Below are 26384 nucleotides of genomic sequence, written 5' to 3' on the forward strand. Positions count from 1 at the left end.
GTTGTCAGTATATTGGATAGTGTTATCCTTCTAATGTTTATGTAGTCTATAGTGACAAATCTTTTTTTACTTCTCTTAAAATGTTTGTTACTTTTTCTTTTTTTTCTTGATCATCTTACCAAGAGAATTATCAATTATATTAATGTTTGCAATTATTCAGAATTTTGAATTTATTGATTTACTCTGCTGTCTGTTCATCTTATATTTTATTGATTTCCTCTTATTTTTCTTATTCCTTTTCTTTTGGTTATTTTATATTTAACTTGTTCTACTTTTTCTAGTTTTTTTAGATGTAAAATATTATCACTGATCTTAAACCTTTCTTCTTATTATAAATATCCAAAGCTAGAAAATTTCCTCTAAGCCCTGCTTTCCCAGCATTCCACAGTATTTAGTATTTGTATTTTCCTTATCATTCAGGTCAAAATATGTTTTATTAGTCTTTGTGACTTTTATTTGATTCACAGGTTATTTAGAAGGATATCATTTAATTCTCAAATATTTATAAATTTTCCAGATAACTTTTTCCTTTTTCTTTTAAAATAATTAGAGAGCCACAGGAAGTTATGAAAATAATATAGAGAAGTTGCATGTATCCTTCACCCAGTTTCCCCCAATGGTAACATCTTACATGACTATAACACAATATTGAAACAAGGAAATTAACATACATACAAACTACAGAGAGTTTTCAGTTTTTACCAGTTTTCCTGCACTCACTTGTGTGTGTGTATTTGTGTCTGTGTGTATAGTTCTATGCAGTTTTATCACACGCGTTGATTGGTGTAACAACCACCTCATCAAGATGCAAAACTGTCATATCACAGCAAAGTCCCCTGCTGCTGCCTGTTTATTATCAGATCTGTTCCCGTCTCTTCTTCCTTTCCTAGTGTCTGGCAACCACTAGAATGTTCTGTATCTGTAATATCATGTTAAGAATGTTATAAAAATGGAATCCTGTGGTATGTAACTGTTTGAGGTTGAATTCTTTTCTACTCAGTGTAAATCTCTTGAGATCCATCCAAGAGGTCATGTGTATCAATAGTAAGTCTCTCTTAAAAAAAAAATTTTTTTTTGTCATTTACTTATTTGGCTATGCCTAGTCTTAGTTGTGGCATGTGGGATCTTTTCATTACTGCACGTGGAATCTAGTTCCCTGACCAGGAATGGACCCGGCCTGGGTAGGCCCTCTCATTGGGAGCACAGAGTCTTAGATACTGGACCACCAAGGGAGTCCCACTAGGAAGTTTCCTTGTTATTGATGAGTAATATTCCATGCTGTAGATGTGCCACAGTTTAATTATTCATCCACTCGAGGACATTTGAGTCATTCCATTTTTTTCTGCTATTAGAAATAAACCTACTGTGAACCTTTTTTTACATGTTTTTGTGTAGATACAAAAAGCTTTCTTCTCTGGGATAAATGCCCGGGAGTATAATTCCTCATATAGTAGTGTGCATTTGTTTTTTAAGAAAATGACAAACTAGTAGCCAGAGTAGCTGTACCATTTTACATTCCCAGTTGCAATGTTTGAGAGATCTAGTTTCTCTGTGTCCCAACCAGTATTTGATCTTGTCACAATTTTTTTTTTTAACTAACTTGTTGTTCAGTCACTCGGTCATTTCCGACTCTTTGTGACCCCATGAACTGCAGCACGCCAAGCTTCCGAGTCCTTCACTGTCTCCTGGAGTTTGCTCAAACTCAACGTCCACTGAGTCGATGATGCCATCCAACCATCTCATCTTCTGTTGCCCCCTTCTCCTCCTGCTCTCAGTCTTTCCCACCATCAGGGTCTTTTCCTATGAGTTGGCTCTTCACATCAGCTTCAAAATCAGTCTTTCCAAATATCCGCCTGCAATACAGAAGACCAGGGTTCCATCCCTGGGTTGAGAAGATCCTCTGGAGAAGGGGATGGCAACCCACTCAAGTATCCTTGCCTGGAGAATCCCATGAACAGTAAAGCCTGTTGGGTACAGTCCATGAGGTTGCAGAGAGTCAAACACGACTGAGCAACTAACATTTTAAAGTTTAGTTTGTCCAAATAGGTTTGTGATGCCAGGCATCCTTTTATATTGGTTTCTAATTTATTAGTTTTGGGCCAGGAGGTATCCTCAATTTGATTTTAATTCTTTGACATTTATTAAGCTATCTTTTATTGCTGAGCATATAGTCTAGCTTGATGAATGTTTTCTGTGGGTTTGAAAAAAATATGTATGCTGTAGTAGTTGGGTGCAATATTTTATCAAGGCCTTTGTGTCAAGTTGGTTGATAGTGCTGTTCAAATAAGGGCTTCCCTGGTGGCTCAGATGGTAAACAGTCTGCCTGCAATGCAGGAGACCTGGATTTGATACCTGGGGTGGAAAGATCCCCTGGAAAAGGAAATGGCAACCCATTCCAGTATTCTTGCCTGGAAAATCCCATGGACTGAGGAGCCTGGCGGGCTACAGTCCGTGGAGTTGCAAAGATAGCTCTATGCTGATTTTTTTGTCCAAAATAGAAGTGTTAAAATCTCTCCAACTATAATTGTAGATTTGTCCATTTCTGTCAACTTCCACTTTATACATCTTGGAACTTTCTACATAGTTGCCTGCACATTTTGGATTGATAGGTCTTCTTGATAATTTTATTTTCTCATTAAAAATTTCCCTCTTTCTCTACAGTAATACTCTTTTTAACCTTGGGTCTTAGTTGCAGCATGTGAGATTTTTGATTGTGGTGTGTGGCCTTCTCTCTAGTTGTAGTGCTTGGGTTCAGGAGTTGCAGCTCTCAAGCTTAGTTGCGCTATGGCATGTGGGATCTTGGTTCTCAGTCAAGGATGAAACTCACATCTGCTGCTTTCCAAGGTGGATTCTTAACTGTTGGACCACCAGGGAAGTCTCTTCAGTAATATTCTTGTTCTGAAGTAAGCTTTTTCTGATATTAATATAGCTTTACTTTTTTTTATATTTAGTGTTTGCATGATGTATGTTCTTTCTCACCTTACGCTTTCAACCTGTGTCTTTTTGAAAAAAAAAAAAAAGCAACATTATTTTTGGCTCCTTTGGGTCTCTGTTGCTGCGTGCTGCCTTTCTCTCATTGCGGTAAAAGGGGCTACTCTTGGTTGCTGTGCACAGGCTTCATGCTGTGGTGGCGTCTCGTGTTGTGGAGCACTGGTTCCAGGCACATGGCTTCAGTAGTTGCAGCACGGGGACTCAGTAGTTGTGGTGTGTGGTCTCTGGAGCTCATGGGTTTCAGTAGCTGTGTCACAGGGGCTCAGTAGTTGTGGCACATGGGCTTTAGTTCCCCACAGCATGTGGAATCTTCCCGGACCAAGGTTCGAACCCATGTCCCCGGCATTGGCAGGCAGATTCTTTTCCACGGCACCACCAGAGAAGTTCAACCTATGTCTTTATAATTGAATTGTCTGTTTGTAAACAGCCTATTGTTGGATTTTGCTTTTATATTAATTTAACAATCTGCCTTTTGATTGGAGTGTTTAATATATTTATATTTGAGATAATTATTAATATGGTTGGGTTTAAATCCCCCATCTTGGTATTTATTTTCTGCTATTTCATTTATGCTTTGTTTCTATTCTGATTTTCCTGCCTCCTTTGGATGTATTGAATTTTTTTTTATCATTCCATCTTATCTCCTGTGTTTATGTACACTTCTTTAAGGTATATTCTAGTGGCTATTGTTGAGCAGTGGTTCTTAAATTTTACCTGTGTTAGAAATAGCTGGAGGTCTTATTAAAACACAGATTTCTGGGCCATACCCACAGTTTCTTATTCAGTAGGTCTGTGATAGAACTCAAAAGTTTGCATGTCTGATAAGTTCTCAGATGCTGAAGATGGAAATTTCAGCTCTAAAGGTTATGCTCTGTATCTTTAAGTTATCACAGCCTACCTTCAAATGATACACTACAAAGTGCTTCCATACAACTTGATGGTTGTGTAAAAACCTTACAACAATTCTTTTTATTGTTCCTCTTGGCCCTTATGCTATTGTTATTTTACATTTTACCTGTAATATGCTGTAAATTTCAAAATGTGGGTGTTTGTTTGATTTTTGGTAAAGCTTGTGCTATGTGGGCTCTTTGTTCTCTGACCAGGGATCGAACCTGTGCCCCCAACAATGGAGGCACAGTCTTAACCACTGAATTGCCAGGGAAGTCCCTGTTGTTACTTGCTTTAAACAGTCAGTCAGTCATGTCCAACTGTCTGTGACCTCATGGACTGTAGCCCACCAGGCTCCTCTGTCCATGGAATTCTTCAGGCAAGAATACTGGAGTGGGTAGCTGTTCCCTTCTCCAGAGGATCTTCCTGACCCAGGGATCGAACCTGGGTCTCCCTCACTGCAGGCAGATTCTTTTACCATCAGAGCCACCAGGGAAGTCCCAAACAGTCAGCAGTCGTCTAAAATATTCTTCATACACAGATAGATAGACAAAGATGAAAACATATTACTTTGAAAAGGTCTTTGACATTTACCCATATACTTATCCTTTTTGATACTCTTCACTTCTTCCTGCGGATATGAGTTTCCTTCTGGTTTCCTTTCTGTTCATTCTGAAAAGCAAATGTTAGCTTTTCTTGTAGTGTTGGTCTGCTGGAGATGAATTCTCCCGAATTTTCTGTCTGATAATGACTTTATTTCATTTTTGAAGTATATTTGAAATATATTTTCACTGGATATGGAATTTGACAGTGTTATTCTTTTAGCATTTTAAAGAGGTTCTATTTTCTTCTGGCCGCCATAGATTCTACTCAAGAGTCACCTGTTATTTATATCTTTAGCCTAAAATTTATGTCTTCTGTTCCCCTCTGGCTGCTTTTCAGATTTCACTTGCTGTTGCTTTTCAACAGTCTGGCTAGATTTATTTAGGTGTGGTTTTCTCTATATTTATTCTACTTGGGGTGTGCTGAGTTTCTTGGTTCTGTGACTTGATATTTTTCACCAGTTTCGGTAAGTGTCAGCCAATAAAGTTTCAATGATTTCTTCTGCCACGTTGTCCCTCTTCCCTTATTTCTTTTCACTATTTACATGTATGTTGAATTGTTGGAAACTTGCCCAAACATTATCAGATGCTCAGTTTCCTCTGCTGTTGAGTCAGCAACTAAGCTTATATAATGAATTTATTTGTGATATTATGTCTTTCATTTCTAGCATTTCCGTGTGGTTCTTTTTTTCTGATTTCCATTCCTCTGATGAAATTCCCCTTCTCTTCATGCATGTTGCCTTCCTTTCCATGAGATCTTGTGGTAGTTTTATAGCATAGGAATTTTGTGGTGTAATACTAGTTTGATCATTTCAACCTCTGAGCTGTCTCTGGATCTGTTTCTAATGTTTCTCTTCTATATTAACCTTGGGATACATTTCTTATTTTCCCATAGATCTTGAATTTCTTATTGCATGTTGAATATTTATAGGAAAAAAAAAGAATGCAAAGTAAGTAAAGTGAGTGTGCGTGCATGCGTGCTGCGTCGTGTTCAACTCTGTGACCCCATGGATTGTCACCCACCAGGCTTCTCTGTCCATGTAGTTCTCCAGGCTAGAATACTGGTACGAGTGGCCATTTCCTTCTCCAGGGGATCTTCCCAACCCAGGAAATTAACCTGCATCTCTGGGGTCTCTTTCACTGGCAGGCAGATTCTGCACCACCTGGGAAACCTCAAAGTAAGTAATATTAACCTCCCAAAACAATTCTTTTCTATTATGAGAGGCTGAGTCACTGTGACCTATACTTGATCAGGATCTGGGCTTAATTGTAGCTTTACTTTGATTCACTTCACTACCACTTTCAAGTGTTTTGAGGGTGAGATAGGACTTTCCCTTCATCAGGACCTGAGATCTGAGCACTGACAAGATTCTTGAGACCTGCCTATTCTTCAAAACCAAGCTAGGAGATTTCAGACTTGTGGGAAGTCACTCTTTGCTTTCCTGCCCAACTGCTAGCTTTTTGATTTCTCTTTGGCTTTTGCCTCCTGCTTTCTGCACCCCTAAAGTCTTCCAGACTTCTTGTTCCCTGTAGGTCTTAGCAGCTCCCTAGTCTCTGTGAAAGCCCCAAATGCCTCAGGGATTCCTTCTCAGCCCTTCTTCCTTGCCACCAGCTTTGGTGAACTACTTCTATCCCCGTGTGACGTCTCCTGGGATGGGTTAGATAGGTAGGTGTAGATTAGCTTTGTGGCAACAGCGTCTCAGTCCATGGGCAGCTGTGACCAGTTTGGTGAAACTTCAGCTTAATTCTCCTTATCTCCACCAATCACAAACTCTCTTTCCTTCTGCCGTTTCACCAGAGGCGAAAATGGCTCTGGGTCTCTTCTCTCCTGTGTAGAACTTGTCATTTTGAGTCTAGTTCATTTAGGTTAATTGGTGGCCTCAATTCTCTGACAGGTTTTAAAAATTGATGATTATTTTGGGCTTTCCTGGTTTGTTTTGATTGTTAGAGTGAGAACGACAGTCTCTTGTAACCCTATACATCTCATCTATAAGCAGAAACCCCCCAGATAACTGCCTCTTTTTTTCCCCCCAAAGTGTGAGGGCTTTTTATTTTACTTCTGTAGTTATTTTGCTGCATGGGGTCTCAGATGTGACACGCAGGCTCTCCACTGTGTCCTGCAGAATCTTCTCTTGCAGCACACAGACTCTGTATATGTGGCACGCGAGCTCAGTGGTTGTGGTGCTCATGCTTAGTTGCTCTGTGCGTGTGGGATCTTAGTTCCCCAGCCAGGGATTGAATTCATCCCCTGCATAGCAAGGCGGATTCTTAACCACTGGACTACGAAGGAAGTCCTGATAACTGCCTCTTACTAGAGATGAAAAGGTGTGTAGGGATCAGAAGGAAGAAACCAATCGGTAGTAACCAAAGATTTGAAAGGCAAAGCCAGTATAGGGAGTTGACAAAATAAAGGATAGTAAAGGTTTGGACTCTAGTCTGTCAAATAGGTGCTAGTGTGCTAATCACACAGAGAGAAAGAGGGTCAAAGAAGAGATGCTTTGGGCACCCAACGAGTGACATTTATTTTGGAGAAAGGACTTGTACCAAAGTGTGCCGTTTTCTTCTTTTAGAGAATATCCCCCTCCCTCATATGTCTCTTAGGGCAGTGATTTTCACATTTTACTCTACATACAAATCTCCTGGACATCTTGTTACAATTCAGATTCTCTCCTGCTGGGTCAGGGGTTAGGCTTGAGATTCTGCATTTCTAATGAAGCTCCCAGATCATGCTCATGATATGTGAGTAGCAAGGTCTTCCTGGTGGCTCAGGAGTAAAGATCTTCCTGCTAATGCAGGAGATGTGGGTTTGATCCCTGGGTTGGGAAGATTCCCTGGAAAAGGGAATGACAACCCACATCAGCATTCTTGCCTGGGAAATCCCATGGACAGAGAAGCCTGGTGAGCCACAGTCCATGGGGTTGTAAAAGAGTTGGACACAACTTCGTGACTAAACAACAAGAGAATGTACACCTTCATTTTTGGTTTGGTCATAAAAGTGGAACTTAGAGTTATGCAAGGTATAGAGAAAAGTGTTATCTTAGTATTCAGGAAATGTGCAAGAGGCAGCTTGTTATTCATCAAAGTGGCTTCTTTGGTAGAGGTTTAAGTTTTCCTTGAAGTGGGCAGCTGCCATGCTGGAAGCTAGGGTCAGAGGCAGTTCATTGCCATAAGGAACCACACTTTTAACAGCTCTGCTCTCAGACCTGCTTAAGTCCTTGGAGGACCCGCTCCACAGCGAGGGAAGAGTGGGGAGAGGATGTGGGGAGAGGGTTTGGGTAGCATTAGGGAGCCCAGCCAAGTCTGGCTATCTGAGTGGTTCCTGCGATGACAATAGCAGACAATGGTTATAAATTAGCATCTGAATCCCACCACCCTTTCCAATGACCAGACTTTGTTGTTTCCACCAGAAGAGACTTATCAATTGAAATTTTATAGCTCTGATTTCAGCTATCGATCCTACATTATATACGGAAAGCATTCATGCATCAACAGGAGAGAGACATTTTCCTCTCATTTTCTGCGTTTAGCAGTGCAGCACTGATGTCAAACAAAGATGGTTAGGGTCCAGACCATCTTGTTAGTAAGAAAGGATGGAGAAATCTACAAAATAATTGCAAACCAGCTGAAGAAAAAGATTTAATTAATAAAACTTTACTGATCATAGACATACAGAGGAAGGTAGTTTGGGGTTTGAGTGTATGTGTGTGTGTCTGTTATTTGCTCAGTCATGTCTGACTCTTTGTGACCCCATGAACTCCTCTGTCCATGTGATTTCCCAGGCAAGAATACTGGAGTGGGTGGACATTCCCTTCTCCAAGGGATCTTCCTGACCCAGGGATCAAACCTAGGTCTCCGGCATGGCAGGCAGATGCTTTACCACCTAAGACACCAGGGAAGCCACTAATTAAAGAAAATTTAAGGGATTGCAGTATTTATTTAACAAAAACATTTGCAGTCAGCCCTGTATCTGTGGGTTCCACATCTGCAGATTCAACACATCCCTCAAAATTCCAGAAAGTTCCAAAAAGCAAAACTTGAATTTGCCTCTAACTGGCAACTATTTGCATAGCATTTACATTGTGTTCGGTGTCATAGTAATCTGCAGATGATTTAAAATTGACTAGAGGAGGTGCTTAGGTTATATGCAAATTGTGGCTCAGCTGGTAAAGAATCTGCCTGCAATGCAGGAGACCTGGGTTCTATCCCTGGGTTGGAAAGATCCCATGGAGAAGGGAAAAGCTACCCACTCCAGTATTCTGGCCTGGAGAATACCTTGGGGTCGCAAAGAGTTGGACATGACTGAACGACTTTCACTTTCACTCACACTATTTTATATAAGGGACTCGAGGTTCCTCAGGTTTTGGTATTCGTGTGGGTGGGAGGTGTCCTAGAGCAAGTCCCTGGTGGATTCTGAGGGAAGATTGTATTGAGAGTTTTCACACATGCTTTGTGAACAAAATTGTCATGACTGAATTCAAGAAGCTTACAGGTCTCATGGTTGATTTTACTACTTTGAAGGCTATAACAAACTTGAACTAGGTCAGGTGAACATTGCATGCATTTCCTTTGGACAACTGTTCAATGAGTAGACGAGAATTATTCAAAATGATCATGCTTTTTTTCCCCCTACAAACAAGTACATTTTGAAGTGGAAAATAATTTGTTGTCTTAAGTACTTAAACCAAGTTTCTTCAGACCTCACTCATACTGTTTGTTTTCTTGAGTAGTACCCTTTCTTTTCTACCATGACAGGGACAGGTTTGTGACTGACCAGTGCTCTCAAAGAGTAAGGCTTTCATTAAACAGGGATTGATAAATAAGGTTATGAGGCCCAAGAAAACTGGGTAGTATTGTTAGAGGTTAGCCAGTCCTTTGGTGCAATGAGACTTACACGGATGTGAGAGACTTGTGCGACTTACTTACTTAAAGTTTCAGTTTGCTTATCTGTAAAGTGAGGTAATGATAATAGCTACCTCAGAGTCATTCTGAGGATCAAACTAGATAATGTGTTTAAAATACTGATGACAGTGCCTGGCACATAGTAATGACTCTATTAATATTTGTTGATACTATGTATTTTTCTTAGTAGCGTGCCAGTAGGTGGTTCAGTGGTAAAGAATCTGCCTGCCAGTTCAGGAGACACAGGAGATGTTGATTTGATTCCTGGGTTGGTAAGATCTCTGGAGGAGGAACTATCATCCCATTCCAGTATTCCTGCCTGGAGAATTCCAAGGACAGGGGAGCCTGGTGGGCTACAGTCCATGGGGTTGTAAAGAGTTGGACACGACTGAGCACACACACACAGCTGCATAGCATATCTAAGCATTTTGTCACATAGATGTAATTTGGACATTAGTAGTACAGTCATTTTCTCTGAAAAATGTACTGAAGGTGACCTCAGATTCTAAGACTGAGTGTATGTTCTATACAAACTGTTGGTTGCTCTTTGGACCAGCAAGCAGGGAAGCAATTTTAGAGCCCTTAGCTTTTTGCCCAGAAAATGGTAACATTGACCTATGTCACCCTTCCCCAGTATGGTGATGTTGTCTAGAATAACCCAACAGGTGATTTTTGGTTTTTTTTTTAAATAAGTAGATAAAATCTTAAGTTTTAGCTTTTAAGATATATTAAAAGATAAGTAGATTCTGATGAATATGAATTCATGTTTATAAGAATTGTGATGACTAGAAAAAAATGAGACTCGTTTTAAATTACCTTTCTTTAGAATCTAAGAAAAGTTATAGAAGTTTTTAGAATTAAACTGCATAAATTCATCCCACAAAGAATCATGCAGTTCTGTGGAGATGTTCAGAGGTTTGTGATTTTGTCTACATGGTGCTGAAACTTTTGAACAATTCAAACAATTGTCCAGTATTTTTTTAAATAAAATAAAAGTTGTTTGACAGATAAGCCTGGTTAGTTTAGACATCTGATCTGGTGGCCAGCTGTGCAAATGGACTTTGCCTGAATATATCTTTCAATAAAATTTAGCAGTAATAGGAACTTGTGATAAGAGTAACAAAGAAGAGAAGACAAGCATATTTAATAAAGTTCCACATCACAATGGCCTAAAAAAATAGAGTATGAAACCCTAGCCAACTGACACTTTAAAAAGCATCCCAGAACCATTCAGATTATAAAGTATAGTTGACTCTTGATTACATACAGGAGATCATATATTCATTCATTCAACAAAGATTTATTGAATGCTGTATTGGTCTGCTTGGGCTGCCATGATATAATACTATAGGTTGGGTGACTTATACAAGAGAAATTTATTTTGGAGATTGGAAGTCCAAGATCAGGGACCCGGCATGAATTCCCTTCCTGGCTTTCAGATAGGTGCCTTCTTAATGTGTCCTCATATGGCAGAGAGATAAAGAGAAAGAGTCTGTCAGTTCTCTGATATCTCTTCTTATAAGGGCACTAATCCCATCATGAGGGCCCCACCCTCATGACATCATCTGAACACTACCTTCCAAAGTCCCACCTCTAAATACTATCACCTTGAGGGTGCAGCATCAACATATGAATTTGGGAGGGACACAGTTTAGCCCATAGCAAGTACTTTCCTGTGTTTGGTACTGGAAATATAATCTTTATCCTTCTGGAGGGAGGATATAGACTATATATGAGTAAATAAAGTCAATTAATTTCTGAATGTGGTGACTGCCATGAAGGAAATGGACAAGGTACCTAGAAAAATAATGAGGCAAGAGATGAGGAGGCCACTGGCTTTTCTCAAGATGGAATGTGAAGGCTGACACCTGAGGAGTGAGAGGGAGCCACCATCAGAGACAAGCCAGGAGAAGGCCATTCGACAGAAGGGGCTGCAAGGACCTGAGATGAGAAGGGGCTTGCCATGTTCTAGGACCAGTGACACAACCACTGTGATTTGATGGTCATGATAGAAGGATGAGCGACATAGGAAGAGGTTGAATTGGTGACCAAGGGCTGGATTATCTGTAGTTTATTTAATATTAATACCTAGGTGTTTTTGGTACCTTGGCACTTGTTATGAGTTAAACTCAATAGTATACAGTTTTATAGAATATTTGTTGATAAATCAGTTCCCTTCATTCACTTTACCTGGAAGGATACCCTTTAAAATCAAACTAAACACTATAGTTCCTGAAAAACATGCAAAGATAAAATGCAAAAACAGCATATAAAGTTGATAGCTTCTGATCTCTATTGTTTGCAGTTTGGAGGGTTAGATGTAGTGGATGTAGATGTATGTTGCCTTTTTCCTCAACAGTGCAACCAGGTGATTATGAAAGTATTGAATGTGTTACTAGCATCTTAAGTGCTAGTTGAAAAGTTTAGTCACCGAGGGAAAATGTGTATTATTAATTGAAAGAATCAGGTCTCATAAAAGGCAAATACTGAGAAGAGAATGAATGTATGAGGGGCATGATAAAGTGATCATTTCATGAGGCAGCACAGGTATAACACCCATTAACACCAATGAGTCAGATTAAGTCATTAGAAACACAGTGATTCTTTCCATTTTCTAGACCTGGAGTGTGAAACTCCTAATGGGACTTTCAGCAAACCTGAATTCTTGCCGAGGGAATACAGAGATATTTAGTGAATACACTAACTTTTCATTCTGTAAATATGCCCTTTCTGATTTTTAATTTCTCTGTGAACTGGACTATAATGTACAATTATTCAATATCAATTGCTTGTAGTAGAGTCTAATTAGATTGATAACTAAACAAAGCTTTATTATCTGATACTTCAGAATGCCATCTTAAAAGTCATATATTTTACTACATTTATTTGGATTAAGTTTACCTCAGAATTTTTTTTTTCTTAGATCAAGAAAAGGAGTAAGAGTTACAGTAACATTGAACTCATGAGTATATTAAGTGTATCTGAGTGTACGTCACTATGAACCTTTAAAGATGATTGTTTTCATGGATTTAAAGAAAAAGGAAGAGGGATTTCCCTGATAGTCCAGTGGTTAAGACTCTACATCTCCACTGCAGGGGACTCAAGTTCAATCTCTGGTTGGGGAACTGAGATCCGCATGCTGGGTGGTGTGTCAAAAAAAAAAAGAGCCAGGAAGAAAATGAGAAAGAAGTTTGTAGAATGTACATGCTTTCTTGAACAGAAAATTTGTTCTCAGGCTCTCTGCCCCACCCAGATTTAGTCATTACCTCTAAGATCAAACAGGGCTTTACATTGAGAAGGAAAATGGAAGAGAGTGTACAAATGGAAAACAGCAAAAGATCTAAGCAGAACATCTGGCTCAGATGAGAGACTAAAAAGAAGGCAGGGACCTTTGTCTGACTCATATCTTCATTCATTCACTTGTTCATTCATTCATTCCATTTATGAGTGCCAGACATTGTCCTAGTCATTAGATAATCCTTTATTGACTTTTGCTTCATCTCTGCTGTTTTCAAGAATGAAAGAAACAGAGCAACCAGTGACATCTGGTGTGTGGAACAGATCAGTTCCACTTGGACTTCCTCTCCCCGGACCAGCTCAAAGGGACAGCCTGGCTCTGCCCAGAATACCAGCTGGGTTCTGGTGCCCTTGGCCTGACCTCCGTAGAAGTCTCTGCCTCCAGGGAAGGGCTGGGAAAAAGAGTGCACAACTCTTAAGCCAGAATTGCTATAAAATGTGTCGAAGAAGGTGTAGAAATGTTTATGTCGTTTTCAAAATGATGATGATGATCCCTGACTAGATACTGCAGATAAGGGATAGCCAGAGAACATTTCTCTATTGTGTTTATGGCAGAGTTCTTTCAGTGGTGTATCAGGCATTCTTTCTGACTAGGGCTTGGATGGTGGTGCAGTAAGACACCCGGGATGTGAAACTGAAGGAGGAGCTCCCTCTCAGGTTGTGGCAGTGCTTTTGTATAGGTGGGGGCTTGCTTGCTTGCTTTTTAAAAATTTATTTATTTTTTATTGGAGGATAATTGCTTTGCAATATTGTGTTGGTTTCTGTCATATATCCACATGAGTCAGCCATTTGGTATACGTATGTCTCCTCTCTCTTGAATCTCCCTCCCTCTTTCTTTTTAAATTGAAGTATAGTTGACCTACCATATTGTACCAGTCTCTGCTATACAGCAAAGTGACTCAGTTATACACATCTATACATTCTTTTCTTTTAAATATTCTTTCCTATTACGGTTTATCCCAGGAGACTGGATTTAGTTCCCTATGCTATACAGTAGGATCCTGTCGTTTATCCATTCTAAATATAGTAGTTTTCATCTACCAACCCCCAATTCCCAGTCCATCCCTCTCCTTCCTCCTCCCTCTTGGCAACTACAAATCTGTTCTTGATATCTGTGAGTCTGTATCTGTTTTCTAGATAGGTTCTTTTGTGCCGTACTTTAGATTTTACATGTAAGTGACATCATATGATACTTGTATTTATTTTTATGACCTACTTGACTTAGTATGATAATCTCTGATTGCATCTGTATTGCTGCAAATGTCATTATTTCATTCTTTTTTTGTGGCTGAGTGATATTCCATTGTATAAAAAAAAGAATGAAATAATGACATTTGCAGCAATACAGATGCAATCAGAGATTATCATACTAAGTCAAGTAGGTCAGAAAAATAAATACAGGTATCATATTATGTATTCATCAACAGACGAATGAATAAAGAAGATGTGATACATATATCACATCTTCTTTATTCATTCGTCTGTTGATGAATATTTAGGTTGCTTCCATGTCTTGGCATTGTGAATAGCGCTGCTATGAACATAGGGCTGCATGTCTCTTTTTGAATTACTGTTTTGTCCAGGTATATACCTGGAGTGGGATTATGGAATCATATAGCAGTTCTAGTTTTAGTTTTCTAAGGGACTTCCATATTGTTTCCCATTGGGGATGCACCAACTTACATTCCAGGTAAGGGCTTTTTTAAATGTCGTGCCCTAGGTATCTCACTCATTTACCCTAGTTCCAGCCCTGCTGTTAATTCTTTTTTTTTTTTTTTTTAATCTCTCCTCACTCTGCTGTCAATGAGATTTGGAAAATATTGCTGATCGTATATCGTATATTATTCAATATCCCATCTACATCTTTTGGTTTATACACAGTGCACAGTAGTCTGTTATGGGCTCTGATTATTCCTGTAGAAAAGAAATCCTATAATCCTATTTAGCCTTGCATTTCCCAAAAGTATTTGACTGTGGAATTATTTTTTCTTTTTAAAGAAAAACGTATTAGCATCTCATGGGGCATTTAGGCAAGTTGGTTAAAAACTACCTCAGAATGGTTGCATATGGAATATGCTCATTATTTTGAAAACTTTTTTTTTTGCTGAATAATAGCTGTGTTCTATTCTGAGTTTGGGTTAATTTGCAAGTTGCATGAAACCCTTGAGCCTCTGAATAAGGAAAGGATTAGAATGTTTATTCATGCCTTCCAACCCCCAGATTAACTGTTTATTGATTCAGCCAACATGATTAGGTACCTACTATGTGCTAGGAATACCAAAGTGAGTGGTGTTCCTTATGCCTGGGGGCTAAGGAGAAATGACTTATATAACTTCAGTCCAAGTACAACCTCTGTAAAAGTGCAACACAAATAAGGAAAACAGCTCATATTTTTTATCCTTTTATGATTTTACCTCCAGACCAAATGAACTGCTTCTTAAGGAAAAGAGCTACTTATGATATTTTTCACTCTTTCCTGTAATATCTAGCAGGGACTATGTACATAAGGGGTATTCAATATGTATGTCTAATAAATAATAGTTGAGGAAAAATCTTGCAACTTAATTGGGTATGTTGTTTGTTGTTAGATTATAATATCTATTAAGGATCACTTTCCCTGGAGGAAGGCATGACAACCCGTTCCAGTATTCTTGCCTGGAGAATGCCATGGATAAAGGAGCCTGGTATTCTACAGTCCATAGGGTCACAAAGAGTTGGACACAACTGAAGCAACTTAACACACACAAGGATCACTCACAAACATACTTCTTTATGACCTCGAAAGGTTGTACTAACCCTCCTAAGCTTCGTTTCTTCATCTATCAAATAAGGGTAATAGTACTAATTTCAGGGGGTGCTTGAGAGGATTAAATGAGAATTACAAAAAAACAGCTCTTATGTTCCCTGGCGTGTAATGAGTGGCCAATAAATTACAGTGATTATGACTACAATATGCTGTGATTTTTATCCAAAAAGTTACCATAAATGGCACATCGTGATTTGGCAAAAAGCTCTCTTAGAGCTTTATATGGCCCCATCACCATTGTCTCCTTGCTGAGGATATGTTTTTGAAAGGTTGTCGTGAACACATGTAGGTCAAGAGCCCCAAGTAACGCTGTACACACACACACAACAACAACACACCCACCACACACACACTCCTCCTATCCCCCACCCACCCACTTCCACCAAAAGGCGCCAGCAGCAGCTCCCTAAATGGCCTGATTTCTCCAGTCTCTAGTGTGAACTTGTTGTGAGATAGTCAGGCTGAGTCCTTCCTCCAAAGACATTGCTTTGAGACACAAAACAGACAAGATAACTAGAAGAGAAACCCCATGAGCACCTATCAGCAAGACCGTGTGGCACCTTCCTTCCATTTAGCTTTAGATTCCTCAGCTGACTCTACAGGGTTCACTTTGGACACCTCACTGATTACTGCTGCGACAGAAAGTTAGCTGAATTGCCTTTGTCCCCACTCATCTAGTTGCTGCCCGGGAAAAAGCTCTGAGCCATTTTCACCCGGGTGTCCCTGTCTCCCCTGCCTCCCCACCCTGCAGTGTTTTCTACATGGGAATCGGGATTCTAATTACTTGGGTGACTTGTTAAGTACCCAGAGTCTCTTCAAAATCTCTAGGCATGGGACCCACCTAGCTATGCTGATAAACCTTTTTGGGGGATTTTAGGCGATCAGGGTGGTGTTTGGAATGCACCATCCCATAGCACTGTGCTCCATGTCTGCTCACGGTTGGTCTTCCATGTTTGTTGAATGAGCAAATGACCTATAAGAGGGTAAAGTAGTGAAAGTGTTAGTCTCTCAGTTGTGTCTGACTCTTTGTGACCCCATGGACTGTAGCCTGCCAGGCTCCTCTGTGCATGGAATTGAGACAAGAATACTGGAGTGGGTTGTCATTTCCTTCTCCAGGGGATCTTCCCAACCCAGGGATCAAACTTGAATCTCCTGTGTCTTCTGCATTGACAGGCGGATTCTTTACCATCTGAGCCACCAGGAAAGCCCTATGAGAGGGTAGGGACTCAGCAAATAAGAAGGCATTTTTCAGAAAAGTGTGTGTGCACATGCACCCACATGCTTATGTGCTGCGTGACCCTGGAGTCGGGGGACACCTTATCTATGAAGTAGAGCTCAATCTGTGGCGTAAGATGCTACCTGTATAGTAATCTCTCCTCATCCTTGGGGGATATATCCCATGACTCCCAATGGATACGTGAAACTGCACATATATTGGTACCAAACCCTATATAAATATTTTTTCCCTAGACAGGCTTACCTTATGATAACATTTAATTTATAAATTGGGCATAGTAAGTGGTTAATAACAATAACTAAAAACAAAACAAAATTATAACAATATGCTGTAATAAACATGATGTGAAGGTGGTTTCTTTCTCTGTTTCAAAATATCTTATTAGAAAAATTTAAAGCCATTTCCATCTTAACTAAACAGCACACACTGTGGCTGTAACTTTTACAGTATGAGGTTTGACAGCCACACTAAGCACGAATTTCTTTTTCCTTCTTCACAGTTTCACCCGTGGAAGTCATTCTAAGCGTAGATCTTAGCAACATCAGTAGATGATTTCTGTTCTTTTCCTTATTAAGTGGGGAACTTCCACCTTTTCACTTAGAGGAAGAACTTTGTGGCTTCTCTCTGGCTTTATCTGAATTGCCAACATCATTAGTCCTGTGCTTTGGGGCCATTATTAAGTAAGATAAGGGTCAATTGAACATGAGTACTATCAACAGTAGATTTGATAACCATGCCTACTCAGTGGCTGACAAGTGAGATACCCTGGACAAAGAGATGGTTCACATTCTGGGAGAGACATCACGAGATGGTACAAGGTGGCGTGAGATTTCGTCATACTATCAAGAACAGTATGTGATTGAAAACTTAACAAATTGTTTTTTCTCCTGGAATTTTCCACTTAGTATTTTCGGGTCACAGTTGACTGTGGGTAACTAAGGTGGTGGAAGGCCAGATGACTATAATTCAAGACCATGTGACCCAGGAGCCACAAGATCTGTGAGGGAACTGTAATCACAGAGCTACAGTGACTTGAAGGACCCCAAAGCAAAGCTGACTATTTCCAGTTTGCTAGCAGCTTATCCTATAGGTGGTAAAGAATCTGCCAGTAATACGGGAGACCCTGGTTTGATCCCTGGGGCAGGAAGAGCCTCTGGGGTAGGAAATGGCAACCCACTCCAGTATTCTTGCCTGGGAAATCCCATGGATGGAGAAGCCTAGTGGGCTGCAGTCCATGGGGTCACAAAGAGTCAGACACAACTGAGCAACTAACACACTGTCCTAATAGCACAGCTCTAAGTGTCATAGTCTGGATTTCTTTTTTTTATTCTTTTTGTTACTGGCTACTGACAACTCCAGATTTATAATATGTCCAAAAGAACCCAGAGTAAGATGAGAATCCATTAATAAAACATTAGATCACATACCATTCCTTGGGCGAGGCTGGGTCCACCAGGATCAAGCTATTATCCTAATGTTGGGGTCTGGATTGGCCAGTCCTGGATTATTTATTCATCCTTTGCCCAGGGAACAAGGGCCTGTGATTGGCATCTGCAACAGAAACATGTAGTTTGGGAATTGGCAGTTCCTCAAAGGGATGGTAGCTACTGCCAGGAGAACTGGAAGGGATGCCATAGAGATTAAACTCAGGTCCACTCCCAGCCATGACCTTGACCTTGACCATGACCAGTTCTAATGAACTGAGGCATCCAAACGGCCCCAAAGGGATGCATCCTATCCCCCTGACCAAGCTCCTTAAAGCCCTGCCCCCCCCATTGAAGGACCTTTCACCTTGAAGTGACCTTGAAGATAGTTTTTATTTTCTGGGTGTTTAGAGTCATAGCTCAAAGCAAGCATGGTCAGCCTAAACATCTTTTGGAAGTCTCCTGTTTAAAATGAAAAAAATTTCATGAATTGTATCTAATCCATTTAAATGTTTTTTCCCAGATGTTTGTTTTTAACCTACAGGAAAGTTGAAAAAAAAGTACAATCAACACCCATTTTCTTTCAGATTTATTGTTAACAATTTGCCGCATCCATTTAGCTTCTCTTTCTTCACAGATATGTATGGAAAGATATACATAAAAAAAACCTAGGTATTTCCTTCACCTCCACCTCACACCCAAACCAGTTAAGAGTTAGTTGCAAGTATGATGATAATTCATCTCCAAGTACTTAAGGTTATACCTCCAAAGAACAAAAAATTTCTCCTACATAACCACAATTTAATTATTATAGTCAAGAAATTTGACATTGATGCAATGGTATTACCTAACGTATAGCCCATATTCAGATTTCCCCAAGTATCTCAATACTACTGTTCTTTAAAGTGTTTGTTTTTTTCCTCCCCTGCTCTGGGATCCGGTGAACGATGACACATTGCATTTGGTTGTCTTATTTCTTTAGTCTCCTCTTTTTGTCTTTCATGCCACTGTTATTTTTGGAGCCCAAGCTCCAGTTGCCAAACGTCCCTTAATTTGGAACTCTCTAATTCTTTCCTTATGATGAGATTCAGCATTTTTGGATAGAATTCTATGTACTTCTCAGCGCATCCACTCAGAGACACATGATATCAGTGTGCACAATTATGGGCAGTGTTTACTTTCATCACTTGGTTAATATGGTGCCTGCTGAGTCTACCATTATAACTGTCCATTTCCCTTGTATAATTAATAAGGAATTCACATGAGTTCATGTGAATGTCCTGACTTCCAGCAGCCTTCTACACCATGGTGACTTTTGTCTAAATCAGTTATTCCCCAAGTGATTATAAAATGGTGATTTCTCTATTTCTATCATTTGTTCTTATATATATTTATTTGGTTGTGCTGGGTCTTGTTTGTAGCATGCAGGGTCTTCTAGGTGCAGCATATAAACGCATTAGTTGCAGCCTATGGGATCTAGTTCCCTGACCAGGGATCTAACACAGGTCCCCTGCATTGGGAGTGCGGAGTCTTAGCCACCAGACCACCAGGGAAGTCCTTCTTCTTACATTGTTGAGTTGATATTATTCTCTCTTTTAAAAAACCTTTCCCTCTACCCAACATTAGTTGTTTTTTTTTTTTTTTTTAATTTTTAGTAACAATAGGGACTTGTGGATTTTTAAAAATGTGTTATAATCCTTTCTTGTATTTATGCATTTTGATGCTCATATTGTCTAAAATTGGCCAGTGAAAGTTCCTCCACACCACCTCCTCTGTCCTTGTGAGACAGTAACATTGTTTTTTGAGAGTATTCTTACTGTCTGGCAGAAGATGTTCCAGACTAGCATCGTACTTGTCGGCCTCAATCCTGGAATCAGCCACTTCTCCTAAAGTGTGCTGATTCTTTTCAAAAAGAGTGATATTTAGAAACCAAGGTATAGATGGTGGGTATACTCGTTACTTTTGGAAAGACACTGTTCCCATGCTGTCAAAGCCAGGGTATACATGTATATGCGTACATACACACGTATACCTACACATTTGTTGTTGTTCAGTCCTTAAGTCACGTCTGACTGTTTGTGACCCCGTGGACTGCAGCCCACCAGGCTCCTGTGTCCTTCACTATCTCCTGGGGTTTTTCAAATTCATGTCCATTGAGTCAGTGATGCTATCTAACGATCTCATCCTCTGCTGCCCACTTCTCCTTTGCCTTCAGTCTTTCCCAGCATCAGGGTCTTTTCCAGTGAGTTGGCTCTTCACCTCAAGTGGCCGAAGTTTTGGAGCTTCAGCTTCAGCATCAGTCCTTCCAATGAATATTCAGGGTTGATTTTCTTTAGGATTGATCGATTTGATCTCCTTGCAATCCAAAGGACTCTCGAGTCTTATCCAGCACCAGAATTCAAAAGCATCAATTCACATTAAATATGACCACCAGGAAAACCATAACTTGGACCATACATATGGATCTTTGTCAGCGAAGTGATGTCTTTGCTTTTTAATACACTGTCTAGGTTTATCCTAGCTTTCCTTCCAAGGAGCAAGCGTCTTTTAATTTCATGGCTACAGTCACAGTGATTTTGGAGCCCAAGAAAATAAAATCTGTCACTGCTCCCACTTTTGCCCTATTTGCCATGAAGTGATGAGACCAGATGCCATGATCTTAGTTTTTAAATGTTGAGTTTTAAGCCAGCTTTTTCACTCTCCTCTTTCATCCTCATCAAGAGGCTCTTTAGTTACTGTTCACTTTTTGCCGTTAGAGTGGTATCATTTGCAGATCTGAGGCTGTTGATGTTTCTCCTGGCAGTCTTGATTACAGTTTGTGATTCATCCAGCTCAGAATTTTTCATGATGTACTCTGCATGTAAGTTAAATAAACAGGGTGACAATATACAGACTTGTTGTACTCCTTTCCCAGTTTTGAACCAGTCCATTGTTCCATGTAAGGTTCTAGCTGTTGTTCTTGACCCACATACAGGTTTCTCAGGAGACGGATAAAATGGTCTGGTACTCCCATATCTTTAAGAATTTTCCACAGTTTGTTGTGATCTACACAGTCGAAGGCTTTAGCATAGTCAGTAAAGCAGAAGTAGGTGTTTTTCAGGAATTCCCTTACTTTCTTCATGATCCAACAAATGTTTGCAGTTTGATCTCTGGTTCCTCTGCCTTTCCTTATAAACCCAGCTTGAGTATCTGGAATTTGGTCATTCACATACTGCTGAAGCCTATCTTGAAGGATTTTGAGCATAACACTTTTAGCATATGAAATGAGGGCAATTATATGGTAGTTTGAACATTCTTTGGCATTGCCCTTCTTTGGGATTGGAATGAAAACTGACCTTTTCCAGTCCTGTGGCCATTGCTGAGTTTTCCAGATTTGCTGGCATATTAAGTGAAGCACTTTAACAGCATCATCTTTTAGGATTTGAAGTAGCTCAGCTGGAATTCCATCACCTCCACTAGCTTTGTTTGCAGTAATGCTTCCTAAGACCCAGTTGACTTGATACTCCAGGATATCTGGTTCTAGGTGAGTGACCGTACCATTGTGGTTACTTGGGTCATTAAGACCTCTTTTGGTATAGTTCTTGTATGTATTCTTGCCACCTCTTCTTAATATCTTCTGCTTCTGTTAGGTCCTTACCATTTCTGTCCTATATTGTGCCCATCCTTGCATGAAATGTTCCCTTGATATCTTCAATTTTCTTGAAGAAATCTCTAGTTTTTCTCATTCTGTTGTTTTCCTCTATTTCTTTTCATTGTTCATTTAAGAAGGCCTTATCTCTCCTTGCTCTTCTTTGGAACTCTGCATTCAGTTGGGTATATCTTTGCCTTTCTCCCTTGCCTTTCACTTCTCTTCTTTCCGTGGTTGTTTGTAAGGCCCCCTCAGATAACCACTTTGCCTTCTTGCATTTCTCTTTCTTTTGGATGGTTTTGGTCACTGCCTCCTGTACAATGTTATGAACTTCTGTCCATAGTTATTCAGGTACTCTGTCTATCAGATCTAATACCTTGGATCTGTTCATTACCTCTACTGTATAAACATAAGGAGTTTTATTTAGATCATACCTAAAAGACCTAGTAGTTTTTCTTACTTTCTTAAATTTCGGCCTGAATTTTGCAATAAGGAGCTCATGCTGTGAGCCACAGTCAGTTCCAGGTCTTGTTTTTGCTGACTGTTTAGAGCTTCTCCATCTTCGGTTGCAAAGAACACAATCAGTCTGATTTCTGGTGATGTCCATGTGTAAAGTTGTCTCCTGTGTTTTTGGAAGAGGGTGTTTGCTATGACCTGTGTGTTCTCCTGGCAAACTCTGTTAGTCTTTGTCCTGCTTCATTTTATACTCCAAAGCCAAACTTGCCCATTACTCCAGGTATCTCTAGACTTCCCATTTTTGCATTTCAACAACCTATGATGAAAAGGACATCTCTTTTTGGTGCTAGTTCTAGGTGTTATAGGTTTTCATAGAACCTATCAACCTCACCTTCTTCAGCGTCAGTGGTTGGGGCATAGACTTGGATTATTGTGATGCTGAATCATTTGCCTTGGAAAGGAACCGAGATTATTTGTCATTTTTGAAGATTATTTGTCATTTTGCACCCAAGTACTGCATTTTGGACTCCTGTTGACTATGAGGGCTCCTCCATTTCTTCTAAGGGATTCTTTCCCACAGTAGTAGATATAATGCTCATCTGAATAAAATTCATCCATTCCCATCCATTTTACTTAATTGATTCCTAAGATGTCAGTGTTCAATCTCGCCATCTCCTGCTTGCCCACATCCAATATAGCTTGAATAATGGAGCTAACATCCCAGGTTCCCATGTGATACTGTTCTTCACAACATCAAACTTTACTTTCACTACCAGACACATCCACAACTGAGCATCCTTTCTGCTTTGGCCCAGCCACTTCATTCTTTCTGGAGCTATTAGTAACTGCCTTCTCCTCTTCCCCAGGAGCATATTGGACACCTTCAGACCTGGGACGGGGGTGGGGCGCTCCTCTTCCAGTGTCATATCTTTTTGCATGAATATGAATACTGGAGTGGGTTGCCATTTTCTCCTGCAGTGGACCACTTTTTGTCAGAACTCTTCCCTGTGACGTGTCTATCTTGGGTGGCCCTGCATGGCATGGCTCATAGCTTTATTGAGTTATGCAGGCCCCTTCACCACAATAAGGCCGTGATCCATGAAGCGGACACCTACACATACCTGAAGTCATTTCTACATCTAGCTGTATGTATTAAGAGCTGTAAGTTCATACCAATAGCTCCAGTTCCAATCAAATATGGCAGGATTCATTCTGATCTTCCCCCTTTCCATATTTGCAACTCTGTTCTTCAATAGTGAGAATCCATATGGAAGATAAAATTTAATTTTTCAATTGTTGTGTTATATCCTTAGAATGGAATTCTACTCAATAATAACTGGAAATGAACTAATGAAATGAACTAATGCTCAACATGGATTAATGGATGAATCAAAAAATGAAGTTGAGCAAAATACTTAGAGACATGCACATAGTAGATATGCATATTGTATGTTCCATTTATACAAAGACAAAGAACAAACAAAACTAATCTATGGTGAGAGAAAGCAGAAAGTGGTTGCTTCTGGAGGGAGTAGGAGGACTGACTGGAAAATAACTCAAGGGGACTTTCTGGGGTGATGGAAATGTTCTAGATCTTGTTCTGAGTGATGGCTACAGAGGTGTATTCAATTGTCAAAATTCATTGAACTGAACACTTTAGATCTGTACATTTTGTTGTATGTAAATTGCACCTTCATAAAAAGGATGATATAAAAATATACAAAATGCTCTTGAATAAATGAAAAGATATTAAATTTCACTCATAATAAGAGAGAGAAAATTAAAACTGCACTGAGATGCCACTTTCATTTCATGTAAATGGCAAAAATTCAAAAGTTTGACAAGACACACTGCTGGTAAACCTGTGAGAAAAAAAAGGCACTAATAATCTAAAAATAGTTATGTTTTCCCTTTGCCTCATCAGTCTCACTTCTGGGTATTTATCCTGAACATATAGTCTAATGCTAAATTTCCATATATACTTGGGTCTATTTCTGGACTTCCTATTTTTTCTGCTAGTCTGTCTATTTTATGCTCCAGTACCGCACAGTTTTAATTATAGAGATTTTATGGTATGTTTTAATATCTATTGGAGTTAGTCTTCCCTCCGGCCTTTTGGAGTTTTTCTACCTATTCTTGTGAACTCTATTTTTAAAAATACATATGAAGTTTAGAATCAACTTGTCTAGCTCCAGAAACAATAACTTATTGGTATTTCTATTGTAATTGCATTACATTTATAATTTAGGGATAGGTGACATCTTTATGATGGATTATGCTTTCCAAGAATAAGGACTATCTTTCCATGAAGTATACATATTTCAGGAATGCTTATATGAGACTTCCTCATATGACTTACATATTTCTTGTTAATTAATACCTAAATCCACTCCCATCACTTCATGGCAAATAGATGGGAAAACAATGGAAACAGTGGCTGACTTTGTTTTTAGGGGCTCCACTGCAGGTAGTGACTGCAGCCATGAAATTACTTGCTCCTTTTTTTTTTGATGCTTACTCCTTGAAAGGAAATTTAAGACCAACCTAGACAGCATATTAAAAAGCAGAGACATTACTTTGCCAACAAAGGTCTGTCTAGTCAAGGCTATGGTTTTTCCAGTAGTCATGTGTGGATGTGAGAGTTGGACTCTAAAGAAAGCTGAGCGCCAGAGAATTGATGCTTTTGAACTGTGGTGTTGGAGAAGACTGTTGAGAGTCCTTTGGACTGCAAGGAGATCCAACCAGTCCATCCTAAAGGAGATCAGTCCTGGGTGTTCATTGGAAGGACTGATGTTGAAGCTGAAACTCCAATACTTTGGCCACCTGATGTGAAGAACTGACTCATTGGAAAAGACCCTGATGCTGGGAAAGATTGAAGGCAGGAGGAGAAGGGGCCAGCAGAGGATGAGATGGTTGGATGGCATCACTGATTCAATGGACATGAGTTTGAGTAAACTCCAGGAGTTGGGTCATGGACAGGGAGGCCTGGTGTGCTGCGGTCCATGGGGTTGCAAAGAGTCAGACATGACTGAGCGACTGAACTGAACTGAATACCTAAATATTTTATCTTTGTTGTTGTGGCTGTTGTAAATGGCTTTTAGTTTTTATTGTGCCTTTTAACTGGTCATTGCTTGTGTATATGAGCCTGTTGATTTCTGCAAGTTAATTTTATATCCTGCTATATTATTGAACTATTTTATTGTTTAAATTAGTGTTATTGTTGAACCAGTTGGCTTTTGCAGGTATATCATTATATCATCTGCAGGTATAGTTTTACTTCTTGTTTTCCAGTTCTTATGACTCACATTGCTTCCTCCTGTCTGATTACATTGGCTGATCCTCCAACAAGGTGTTCAATATGTAGTAGTAGAGACAGTGGGCATCCTTGCCATATACCTCACTTTAGTGGGAATGTCTTTAATGTTTCCCAATTAAATAAAAAGCTGGCTTTGGGGCTTAAGTACTTTTTACTGTGTTAAGTTTAATGGGTTATGGTGCCTTATAGCTTAAGTACAGTATGTTGGAAATTGCATTTTCAAGGGTAGGTGTCAGAAGGCCTAGAGATTCTCAGGCTAATGGGAAGGAAGTAATTTTTCAAACTGTCTTTTTAAAATTTATGTTTGGCTGCAATAGATCTACATTGCTCCACACAAGCTTTCTGTAATTGTGTGGATTGAGAGCTACTTTTCGTTGAAGTGCTTGGGCTCCTCGTTGAGGTGGCTTTTCTTGTTGTGGAGCACAGGATCTAGGCACATGGGCTTCAGTAGTTGTAGCATGTAGGCTCAATAGTTGTAGCTTGTGGGCTTTAGATCACTGTCTCAGTCGTTGTGGTGCATGGGCTTAGTCGCTCTGTGGCATGTGGGATCTTCCCAGATCGGAGATCAAACCCATGTCTCTTGCATTAGTAGGCAAATGCTTAAGCACTAGACCACCAGAGAAGCCCCTGTGAAGCTGACTTAAAATAATAAGTCATACATACTTTCAATTGATATACAAAAGAAAAACTCTTGAAAGAATTGATGCTGGAAAAAATGGTTTCATAAGTCACTGTCTTTTCCTTTGATGAGGGTCTCTGGACAGAATATGTAAGGGAGCACAGTTTTAATGAAGAAAACTCTGAGAGTTGCGTGGTTGTCTGTTATATGTGGTAGCCTCC

General features: G+C 39.7%; 1 long non-coding RNA gene across 8 annotated transcripts in view; it reads left to right on the forward strand.

The window, feature by feature from the left end:
* The window catches only part of LOC145520777 (uncharacterized), a 204587-nt gene that overhangs the window by 73921 nt on the left and 104282 nt on the right, over positions 1 to 26384 (forward strand). The window lies entirely within an intron of this gene.

This window comes from Giraffa tippelskirchi, chromosome 9 (assembly GCF_054371585.1).
Source record: "Giraffa tippelskirchi isolate mGirTip1 chromosome 9, T2T-mGirTip1v1.2.pri, whole genome shotgun sequence".
Lineage (NCBI taxonomy): Eukaryota > Metazoa > Chordata > Mammalia > Artiodactyla > Giraffidae > Giraffa > Giraffa tippelskirchi.